The following is a 10,549-nucleotide window of genomic DNA, read 5'->3' on the forward strand; positions in this document are numbered from 1 at the left end:
GCCATGTTTCGTCGCGGCGAACATATTATTCATCGCGGCGAACCCCTCGTATCAGCAAATCTCAAACCCGACCATTTCGGGAAATTTTGACCTACCCATCCCCAGAAACCGACCCATGCACGCAATTTTCGGGTTAGAAACCCTATTTTGGGTATGATGAGGTCAGACTCTGATTATTCAGCTTCCACCTACGTTTCTATCATCTTCTTCTCTCATCTCTCCCTCAGAAACCCTAATCCTCCATATCCATCTTCTTCACCTTCATTTTCTTGCACCCTTTTCTTCATCCATTTCCATTTCTTCCATCTGCTACTGTTATGGCTGAAGAACAATCTCTGGTTGGAGCTGATTCAAGGGCCATGATGAGCTAAGCTTCTCAACTCTTGAAGATGGTGGAGTGGCATGAGTTCCAAAGCTTCAAAAGGGGAGTTATAGTTTTAATCATTCGTTTTTAGCTAGGCATTTATGATTTCCTAGGTTTAGGAGTTGTAAAATCTTAGTTAGATGCTTTGATTAATTCTGTAATCAGTGGTTACTGATTAGCATTTGTATTTTGGATTGGTTTATGTTGAACTATGAGCTTATATATATGTAGTTGCATATATGCTTATTGTAACCCTCATTATTCTCTGCTATCTTGCCTGGTTGTGTTTGGGTGCTGAGTTTATTGTGTCTTAGATTAGGCCTATTGCATGATCATTCCAAATTTACACATTAGGGAAGCTAAACAAAGCTTTCATTAATGAGTTCATTAATGAAAGCTTTGGACTCATCGAGTTAATGAGGTTCTGATTAAGAAAACCTAATGATTTGTGAAACTCCCATATTTAATTGAACTATGATTGCTTCAAAACCATTTTCAAGAGATTTTCTATCTTTAATTTCCACTACATCACTACTATCTTAGAAATATCCAAAAACATAGTAACTTAGATTTGTTTTAATTGCATTTAGTTTTGGCACATTTCATTAAATGTTAAAAACCCAAAAACCCCCCTTTTTCATTACTTTGCATAACATTTAGTCTAACCTAGATAATTAACTAAGGCTCCCAAAAGAGAAACGACCCGAGTTTGCATTGTACTGCATAGCTTAGATTAATTTTTGAGTGAGAACCCCTAAGCGAACAATAAGAAAGGCTCTCTTTCACCCACCAGACAACCCCTTTGTCCAAAAACTCCGGGAATCCCAATTGACCGTTTTGGTTAGCCCACGAGAAATGGGCAATGATGCCTTCGTCCGCCACTTTTACACCTACGCCCGCTTTAATGGCATGTTATCCATCCTGTTCCGTGACCACCATGTGAATTACTCTTTCACCACAGATAACATATCTCGCCACTACTGACTTCCTGAGGTTCGTCATTCCCACTATTCGCATTACAGAGATAATTATCCTTTTGATGAGATTGTCCAGACCCTGTGCCGGGATGGTGCCACTTGGCATCGTCCCCGCACTGCTGAGCTTTACTTGAAACGCTTTGATTTTCAGCCTGAGGCGAGGCCGTGGCTGCACCTGGTTTGCAACAACATCTTGCCCACTTCCCATCTCCAAAACCTTCCTAAACACCAAGCCCTTTACGTTTTTCTCCTCATGACTGGAAAAACTTTCAATGTAGCTGAAACTATCCAATTAGCCCTCTACGATTCCGTCAACACCAAAAAACTCACCAATAGCATCATTTTCCCCCACCTTATCTCTGACATTTTCCGCGCGTGCAGGGTACCTGAATTTGATAATGACAGCTATTTCGAACCTGCACCCCTCTTCCGGTATGAGTGCCTCAAACAGCCTACCATTGCACCCCACCCTCCTATCCATCCTGTTTATGATGTTAGTGTAGGCCCGGCAGCTGCTGAGCCAACCGAGGAAGGCCAAGATGCTCCTGAACCTTCCCAGCCAGTCACCTTAGGTGCACTTGCGGATGACATTGACGAGCTGTCTGAGGATGTTCACCAGTTACGCATTACCCTCCTCCGGGAGATTAAGCGGCAAAAGGACCGTGATGCATTGTATGACCGAGATTGTCGCTACCACCACCGTATTGATGCCTTGATCGCGGACCAGTTGAACTTTGCTTTACCAGCTGAGGAGGAGGAGCCACAGAGCAATATAGGTATGGACGGAGCAGGCACATCCGGTGCAGGACCATCTGGGTCCGGGGCAGATGATCCTGGGTAGCAGCTTTAGTTTTTAGTCTCTGTGTTTCTGTTGTTTTCTCTTGTTTCGTTAGTTCTGTTGTTCTGAGGCTGGATATTTCTGAACCTTTATTGTGCTCCGTTAGTTTTAAACTTGTTTAGATGGATGCTTTCTCATTGGTTTGTTATGATCTTGCTTTATTTTCACCCGTGCACTTCATTTCTGGTATTTGATGTCATTGATTCACACCTTGAGGACAATGTTGTGTTTAAGTGTAGGGGAGGAACTTATTATGGATTCTAGCAAATATTTCTCATGCATCTATGCATCTATTTGATTTTGAGGTGTTTTTGAACTTATAAATTGGTTGAATTGTGAATATTTTGAGTTTAGTTGCTGAAGAGTTGAAAATTGCTCAGGATTTTCCGCTTTCTGCCACCCTTCGCCACGGCAAACATTTTCCTTCGTGGAGAGGTAGAATTATTACAAGGCTATGGTAGAAATTGGATTGAGTAGACTTGGAGTGAAATAACCCTAAAACAAGTGAGTTAAGAGTGAAACACTTATCCGTGAGATAGATCTTTCTTGATCAATCTTTTGAGTTAATTGTCCATTGTGCTCATTTTCTTAGCATATCCTTGTTTACTGATGTCAACCCTGTGAGAGTTTCTTACTAATCTTCTTCTTTCATCTTTAAGCATGGTAGTGTTTCTCTTTGTGCTAGTGTCTCTTTGAATTATTCTTGAGCTTTGTCCAGGAGTACAAAGGTCTAAGTATGGGGGAATTTGATTGAGCTCAAGATATTATTATCTTTTCATTACATTATCCATGATTTTGTGGTATTTTCTGGCCCTTTTTAATGATAATTGTGCTTAATTTAGATTAAGAGTCCTTACTTTAAATTAGTGTCTTTTTGAGGATAAAATTGTCATAATTGGTTATTAATTGTATTCAATTGATTTCTAGGATAATTGATACTTCAATTTGTTGCTTTTTATTGTAGGACACTAGAGATTGGGGCCAGAATTGAAGAACTCAAGGCACAAGAAGCAAGAGTGGAGTCTCTACCTCAGTTCGCCGTGGCACACTTCTGCGTTCGCCGCGGCGAACATCATCTGTCGAAGCAAAGCTCTCTGCCATGGTTCGCCGTGGTGAACCCCTCGTATCAGCAAATTTCAAACCCGACCATTTCGAGAAATTTTGACCCACCCACCCCCAAGAACCGACCCATGTGTAACATCTCAAAATTTCTAACCTAGAAATAGGGAAACATGTCATACCCTGATATCTTTAGTATGATTAATGAAAGATTTAGGGCTAACCAAGGCCAGGTGAGATAAAAGATAGATAAACAGCATAACAATTGAAGTGAGAACTGAAAAAGGACCAAATTGTCATTTTTAAAATGATTGGTCTACAAAGGGCATTATCGTAATTAGTGTCCGGAAATCCTAAAAATTTCCAGTAAATCATGGAAAATAGAATTAATGCCGTAGAATGGTATTTGAGGTCTAGAAAGTAAATACAGGTTGAAAATAATTTATTAAAAATTATTTTAATTATTAATATTCTGGCTAAATTAAGGAAAATTAGCCAATGTTAATTATTAAAAATATTTAGAGATCTCAGAAAATTATGAAAATTTAAAGGAAATTTATTTAGGAATTATGGAAATTTATAAAATTATTTCCAACCCTAAATGATGAGGAGGTTAGCTTTAATTGAATTTAAAGCTAAATTAATATCGGTAGATTGTCTGTTTTTACATGAACGACAATTTAAGGAGTTATAGAGGGAGAAAAATTGTGAAATTAATCAGAGAAGTTCCCTTTACTGAGACATAATTAATGGTGAGTTGATATAAGAATTTTGAGACACTAGAATTTTTCAACTATTAGATAAAATAAACCAGTACTATATGAAGACTCAGTGGACTGTCTAGACAACAGGGGTGATAAAATTTCCTACAGATGGACAAGGACACATTTCACACCTAAATTGGCCAAGAAAAGAAAAAAGAAAATAAAAAGAAAAAGAAAATAATAAATCAAGATAGGTTAAAACCTAATTAGGTTTAAGTGAGATGATTAGGGTTAAGTCATCTTCCGTAGGATTGTGACATGTGGCAAACATGGTTCATTGGATGGCTAGGATTCAACCATCTACTTTTGAAAAGTCAAAAGTTTCTAGAAGGTTGATTAGCCAAGTTAATCAAGGGATTAATAGAGTAAACCTTGATTAGAGCCTAATTAATCTTAATGGATAAGAAGAGATGACATAAGCCCTAATGACTCATCATCCAAGTGTCAACATATTAAGCTACCTAGCCTAAGATTTGTACATGTGGAAGGAGGTAAAAATTGGAGGGCTAAGATTAAGTCTTATGCAAGAAGGGCATATGTGGAATTAGTGAAATATGAAGCCTATAAATACCCCCTCACATGTTCATTTCATGCAAGACCTTTCAAGTAGGAAACCTCTTGCAAATTTTCGTGTAGAGAGAGAAAGAGGAGAATTCTACTGAGAGAAAGTCATCTGGAAGCAAGGTAAGCTTCTAAAACTCTTCCATTTCAAGTTATAATGATGGTATGTTAGTTTTAGGCTATTTTAATGATGGTAGAAAGTCATTTTCCTAAGGGGAAGTGCTGCTCAAATTTTATCAAAATGATAGGGAATGGTTTAGATGAAGATTAAGCATGGTTAAAGGTTAAAGATTAAGTGGTTACATGTTAGTTTGGTTGAAAATCCTTTTCCCTACAAATATATATATGGTTCGGCCAAGCTAAGTCAATGGGAAGGGATTGGATTTTCATAAAACTAATTTGATAAATGGATTCTACATGAAAATTTATGTAGGAAAAGCCCAAGAAAGTTCAAGAATCAAAGCTAGAAAAATAAACCCTAAAAATCAAGAAAAAGGGGTTTAAAGGGTTATGTTAAGTTGTGAAGTTGCAATGATACTTAATGTTGCGTCATTGATTGCCTAATAGGCTATACATAACAAAGGGGCAAAGATCTAGTCAAGAGGAAAGAGTTCAAAAGGAAGGAAAGCATTCAAGGTAGCTTTTGCAATTCATTATATTAGAGTGTTACCTTACTTTGTATGATTATGGCTATGTGTTTTCCTAATCTGTTATGCTATGAGGTGGATGAGAATGTTATGTTATATGATGTTGTCTCCATGCAAATTATGCCTTGGCTTATGCTATGTTGAGTGCTATGAATGTTTATGATGATATGTCCTTGCCATAGCATGAACATAAAGTTAAAGTATGCATGCATGTAGCTTGATTTACAATGTATTGTGTGACCTTGATAATGTATGCAATTGCTACTAAGATTCCCCAAGAATCTTACCCCAATATTTAAACAAACCCTAGGGCCTTCAACATCCAAGGGCAAAGGAAAGGAGTTGGCTCTTACTTGAAGAGGTAGTAAGCCATAGTAACTTTATATGGCTTTGAACCTTTCTATTTTGGAGGAATGTAATATGAAGCATGCTTTATGTTTGCAATAGTATGATTAAGGTTAGAGGTATACAGGCATGAGTAGAATGGTCCAAGCATGATTAGAAATAGCTAATATAGCTAAGCAGAGTATGCTATGATGTTGAGTGGTCAATTAAGTTAAGTTACCCTTCCAAAGGGGGTAAAAAGTCAACTAAAAGGGATCAAAGTTTGACCATTGACCATTTGAGTAAACGAGTGAGTTAGGTTTTGAAATTTGGCGAGCAAAGAGATCTTATTTTTCTCTTTAAACGGTGGATTACGTAAGGCACTGCGGCGCTTTTCACCGAGAGTAGAACACGCGAGGTGCTACGACAGATTTGAAAATGTGCCATGGCCTCTGGGACAGAATGAACAGAATCAACATTGAACTGCAACTCAGCTGCCCTGAAACCTAAAAACACTCAAGAGCAATGGTTATAAAGCAATTGAGACACACTTTGGAGCAAGAATGGTTACAAGTTGAAGCAATTAATGAGTCACACAATGAAACTCAAGTATGATTAGCCAAAAAGTCAAGAATCCAATTTCCAAAACCTTCAATTATGCAGCAACTAAAGAAAAACCAAAAAAATCACAACCTAGTTCTATCCTAAGTGTACTAAAACACTACAAACACCAGGGAGACAGATCTCCCTGGCAACAGTGTCAAAAATTTGATCTTATGTCGCTTAAAACCAAATTTAATACTCTAAAGAATGTAGCAAAGTAGCTTCCAATCAGAGGTCGATCTCAAGGAACTCAAGAGTCTAGTATTGTTATTAAGTGATTAAGTCACAAATTAGGGTAGAAATTAGGTGAGTGCATTGGCAACTGAGATGAATTCATTTCTGAAACTTTAATCAAAACGCTACTAAACAGAAATTCAAGAATTCAGAATAGAGAATGTTTTGAGATTGGAAATCAATGAGATGAATGATTCCTAGGAGATATAACTTTGCCTTCACTGCCTTCCTTGTATTAATCAGAGTTTAAAAGCTTTAATTGAAATGGTTTCTAATGAGATGAGATTGATTAAATGTAGATTCAGCCACTTCCAAACTAGACCTAGCTAAAGAATTCAATCACAATGTATAAATCCATAACTAGACCTAGCTAAAGAATTCAATTACAATGTATAAATCCATAACTAGACCTAGCTAAAGAATCATACATCATTACTCTAAATCAAGAAGTTAACCTCCGAACACAATTAACCAAATCTCAAATCATAGAAGCGGATAGAGAGGAGTCTGAATCCAGAAACAAGGATTGACAACACAATCAAAATGTCACTAAAATTAAACACCTATAAACTCTAAACTCTTTCCTGTTTAACCATGGCTCTGGCTCTATTATAGCTCCTAGAAATCCTTGAAACTTAGCTGGACATGGAGGATAGAACACTCAAGCTGGAGGATATGAACTTCCATCACAGCAACTATGATGGTTGGGGAGTGAGAGATCTGGATGGAGGATTTAGAGAGAATCAAAAAACAGAGATGAAGATGAAAAACTGAATCTGGAAAAATGAATAATCCTCCCTAAATGCTTCACTCCCTTGTAACTAACACTTCCCAATTGAAATTAGTTTAGGATCTACATGCTAACCAAAGTGGAGCTGCAAGATTCGGTTCCATTCCTTCTCCAGAATCTATCGCGCATTCCTCTGGTTTAAATTGCTAATATCCATCATCTGCTGATAAATCATATTTTCATATGCTTGGGATGTATATTTTAGGCTATTTTAAGAAATAGATTGAGCATTAATTTCATTAATAATAAAATAAATTGTTGATGCACTTGGGTAAAAGAATTAAGCAATTGTGATGTTTTTAATAATTTTCCTTATTAATTTTCACAATTGGATATTACTGCTGGCTTATTACTCTAAATTCAGGGGCAGAATTGTAAATTTGGAGTGACAGAAACATTTTTTTCCTAGAAGGAAGGAAAGGGGAGTTCGAAGGAAATGCAATTCCATCACTAATGGAAACTGGTTTCCATCACTAAAGGAAAGGAAATTCCATCGAAAGAGCTAACATTCAGTTTCAGAAATTCTAATCCTGAAGTGGGAAAGCTGAAATGTTCAAAAACTTCGTTCCAAGACCAGCTTAGAGCCAACGAAAAAATTAGTTACAACAACGAAGGAACCAGAAACAGAAATTAATAATGGACAAGGAGGAGATACGTGACAGACATGAGTTGGGGGGCGGCGTATATATGGGAAAAAAAATAGAAATAACAAATTCATTCTTTCACTTGGAGTTGGAACATTCAGATTGACTTCTACCCTTCCAATTTGTCAATCTTCTTGTGGGTGAAAATTACTGAACCTGATATCCTCCATGGAGAAGCCGTATTCAAGTATTAAAGAAGGGAGAGCATCCATCATGTGTAGCTAATTCCAGACGTTCTTCCAAGAGCAGAGCTAGATCCAAGCAGATCGAATTATAGAGGGAGTCCCACATTCATCTATTTCTTTTAATTATCCGTTGCTTTATGAGTTGTAAAGTGATTGAGAATGAATTCAGATTGTTCTACTTCAATTACTGAGATGAATGTTGTGAGATTGAATTTTGCAGAAACTTTAGTATTTCACTCTGAATTGAGAAATTAATTAGAAGCTTATTTTGATTCAGTGTTTTGAGGATTTGTGATCTGATTAATTGATTCGTATGAGTAGAAGTTCTGTTTAGTTAAGGGTGTTTGATTTTCTGCATATTCAATAATACTCAGCTCCAGATTAGATAAACGCGATGAAGATGAAGCGAAACTCTTGGGAGAATTGATATTCTGATTGTTTTCTTTATTGTTTCAAAGTATTGTTTATGCTTTCATTCCTTGTCATTTTGTTACTATACTTGAAAATCAACAAAGACTTCTCTGTATTAATCTGATCGTCGTCCTGCCTGACACTGTCTACTAGTAAATTGTGTTAACTTTGCTTAGAAATTCAGAGAGTTATTAGAGCAAGTGATTTGACATCTAGGTTGCATCATTGTTTTGCATACCCTTTCTTTATTGTTTTTGATTACCTATTCGACATCTAGGTTGCCAGCCTCTTAACTCCTAAATATTCATTCTGATTGCTACATGTTATGATTCTTGGGAATTTCTAGCTCTTAGAAGTTTCTGGTTTTCATTTTTTGCTCTGCATCTGGTGTGGCTGAGTGAAATTCTAAATTGAATATTGGTTTCTGGACTTTAGATTAACATTTACCATTGTGATAATTCACATATTCTTATTCTGGAATCTGTTGTTGAATTGTTGTTGTTCTTCCGTACTGTTGCTACTAGAGATTTACGTTCTGGGATGAAATACTGATCTTGGTCACTAAAATATTGTTCTGTTGTTTGCTGTAATTACTAGTGTGTACCAAGTCATTTCTGTTGTTGCCTTGACTCTTTTGTGGGACTGGTTGAGAATTTTCCACTACAAGAAATTGCTAATGTATTCTCATTTTCCTGAAGCATTGTACCCTGTTTTGAATAATTCTACATTTTTTTGAAATTCTATTAAGTTGTCAAGGATTTGGTCAATTCGATCTGCTGACAATTTGTCCAGTTCTTACTTTAAAACAACTTGTCAACTTGCTAAAGGCATTAACATTTGAATGTTTGGTGGCCTTATTTCTGTGTACATTGCACAAAACTAGTGGCTTTTCTCATTGTTCTGACTTTCGGTTGACAGTTCCAGTTTGTTTGATTTCCTTGTTTCTGTTTGCATTTTACATTCTTGTATGAGCCGTGACTTTGCTGAATTTTATCCTTTGGATAGAGAAATCAATAGAACTCTAAGACATCTGAAAAAAGCCAAACAGCTTCAGGCAACCAGTGCTCAACCTGAAACATCACCTCTTCCTCTTATACCTTCATCTGCTGATTCAACCAACTCTGAACCCACACATATATCTGATACAGAATCTTCTTTAGGACACTATATAGATAATCATTTTATCATGAATCCACATCTTGATCCTAATAATCCTAGGCCTAATGATACTAATAATACCACTCACGCTCAGGAACAAGAAGCTGAAACCAGACCTGTACATTTAAATTCTCATCTTGAAGCTGAAAATAGAAGTATTAGGGAGTTGAATAATTTTGCTATTGATTATGATCCATATGGTCTGGGGAATATTGCTGTGAATTTTGAAATTAAAAGTTCTCTGCTGAATGCAATTCCTAAATTCTACGGTCATGTAGGGGATGATCCATATCAACATTTGCAAGATTTGTATATGGCATGTTCTTCCTTCAAGCCACCCACCGTATCAATTGAAGAGGTGCTGAAGAAAGCATTTTATTTTTCAGTTCTGGGTGATGTTAAGGAGTGGTTAAGGTCCCTTCCTCAACATTATGCTATGCTCACATGGTCCCAATTACAAAAGTTGTTTTTGGAAAGATATTTTCTAGCCTCCAGAACAGTAACATTGAAGAAGGAGATTTATAGTGTTAGACAAAATAAAGGGGAATCCTTGTATGATTACTGGTCTAGATTCGAGGGAATGTTAACTCACTGCCCTCATCACCAAATACCAAAACAATGGTTGGTCCAATATTTTAATGAAGGCATGTTCCACAAACAAAAGCCACACCTGATGCTGCTGCTAATAGTTCTATTTTGGACCTAACACCTACCGCCGGATTGGATCTTCTTGAAAAAATGGCCAGAAATAACCAGCGATTTAGTTCAAGGGATGTTTATGATGTGGGAGAAGTGAGCTGTAGGGAATTGAAAGACGACGCGCAGCGGAAAAATTTCAAAACTTTCAATCCCTTTCCGGATCTACCGATCGCGTTTAAGTCAGGTAGTAAGAAGCATTACCTTTAGGCGTTCGATTCCCTGGTGACTTGATGATTCGGCCGTTCAGGATGCTTCTGCTCGCCTCCTGTGTCGTTCGAAGTCGACAACTCC

At 37.0% G+C, this 10,549-nt stretch overlaps 1 non-coding gene across 1 annotated transcript; it reads right to left on the reverse strand.

Moving 5' to 3' along the window:
- Nucleotides 1–10,061: 10,061 nt before the first annotated feature.
- On the reverse strand, nucleotides 10,062–10,168 carry LOC114721133 (small nucleolar RNA R71). Its single transcript, XR_003738030.1, has one exon. It is a non-coding gene; the product is annotated as a small nucleolar RNA R71 (small nucleolar RNA).
- Nucleotides 10,169–10,549: the final 381 nt, after the last annotated feature.

The sequence above is a fragment of the Neltuma alba genome, unplaced genomic scaffold, assembly GCF_004799145.2.
Source record: "Neltuma alba isolate B1F8T4 unplaced genomic scaffold, ASM479914v2 tig00002271_pilon, whole genome shotgun sequence".
NCBI classification, from domain to species: domain Eukaryota; kingdom Viridiplantae; phylum Streptophyta; class Magnoliopsida; order Fabales; family Fabaceae; genus Neltuma; species Neltuma alba.